General features: G+C 46.7%; 1 non-coding gene across 1 annotated transcript; it reads left to right on the forward strand.

Moving 5' to 3' along the window:
* Window positions 1-629: 629 nt before the first annotated feature.
* On the forward strand, window positions 630-701 carry TRNAC-GCA (transfer RNA cysteine (anticodon GCA)). Its single transcript has one exon. It is a non-coding gene; the product is annotated as a tRNA-Cys (tRNA).
* Window positions 702-1,712: the final 1,011 nt, after the last annotated feature.

Genomic DNA, 1,712 nt, shown 5'->3' on the forward strand with positions numbered 1-1,712 from the left:
CAAAGTTCTCCCTGTCCCATTGTCTCTGCTTGTTATAGCAAATGTTTGTTTACTAAACATTTGCTTTTCTAATTCCATATGAATTACCTTCTTCCCCTTTGAAGTCTCAGACTCCTATCTGATTCTTCTTCTCTTAGTTGTCATATAATCCTCAATTGTGTAATATGTCCTTGGCCCTCGAATGCACATAATTGAATTTATGTACATAATTAGCTTTTTGTCCTGTTAATTTGTCTCATGTCAATTTAATTATCAGATTAGCCAAAAGGTCCTCGAAGAGTAGGGAAACATTTCCCCTCCCTTACAGTTGATTTAGGCCTGCAGCTTCTTCTTGTTAAGGTTTTGCTATCTCCTAGGATATCCCTCACCCCACTCCAGTACTCTTGCCTGGAAAATCCCATGGATGGAGGAGCCTGGTGGGCCTCAGTCCATGGGGTTGTTAAGAGTCGGACAAAACTCAGCGACTTCACTTTCACTTTTCACTTTCCTGCATTGGAGAAGGCAATGGCAACCAACTCCAGTGTTCTTGCCTGGAGAATCCCAGGGAGGGGGGAGCCTCGTGGGCTGCCGTCTATGGGGTCACACAGAGTCGGACACAACTGAAGCGACTTGGCAGTAGCAGCAGGATATCCCTGGTGGCTCAGAGGATAGAGCGTCTGCCTGCAGTGCAGGAGACCCAGGTTCGATCCCTGGGTTGGGAAGATCCCCTGGAGAAGGAAATGGCAACCCACTCCAGTATTCTTGCCTGAAGAATCCCATGGATAGAGGAGCCTGGTGGGCTACAGTCCACGGGCTTGCAAAGAGTCGGACACAACTGAGCGACTTCACACACACATACACACAGGATATCGGAGCCCTGTAACTGGAGAAAGGAGAAAGAATGAAGAAGGAATATTAACACCAGAAGTGCCACCATTACTGCTACTCAAATGTCTTGTGAAACTAGTTACACAGCCACAGCTGAAGACCAGGTGAAGTGATATTGCTGGGAAATGTCCCTGGCTGGACACCCAGCTCCCAGCCAGATTCCACAACAGGAAAGTGAAGTGAAGTGAAGTTGCTCAGTCGTGTCTGACTCTTTGCAACCCCATGGACTGTAGCCTACCAGGTTCCACCATCCATGGGATTTTCCAGGCAAGAATACTAGAGTGGGTTGCCATTTACAATTTTGGTGGATCACTAGTTACCAAACCTTGCTCTTGATAGTTCTGTTGCAGGAAGAGGGACCCCTTCCAGGTCCTGAGAATAGGCTCTTGTCTAAAATTTGGAAATGAATTGTCCAAGGAGACACCAAGAGCTGACCAAGTAAGAGATGTTATTGGGAAAGGGCGCCTGGGTGGAGGGTAAGGGAACCCAGGAGAACTGCTCTGCCACATGGCTCCCAGTCTCAGTTTCATGACGATGGGATTAGTTTGCAGTTTGTATTTGGCCAATAATAATGACTCAGGGCCTTTCCTGGTGGCACACACATTGCTCAGCCAAGATGCTAGCAGGAAGGATTCTGGGAGACACATGGTGTCTCCTTCTGATCTTTCCTGAATTCTTCCAGTTGATGATGGCTTAATAGTTCCATGTTCCTTACCAGGACCTCCTGTTGTAAAATAACTCACTTAAATGATTACTAGGGTTACTGGCCAGAGTGGGAGGTTTCAGTGAGTGAGCTTCCCCTAACTCCAGCCACAGATATGAGTAACAAAAGAATGAATAGAAAA

Source organism: Bos taurus, chromosome 12 (assembly GCF_002263795.3).
Source record: "Bos taurus isolate L1 Dominette 01449 registration number 42190680 breed Hereford chromosome 12, ARS-UCD2.0, whole genome shotgun sequence".
NCBI lineage: Eukaryota > Metazoa > Chordata > Mammalia > Artiodactyla > Bovidae > Bos > Bos taurus.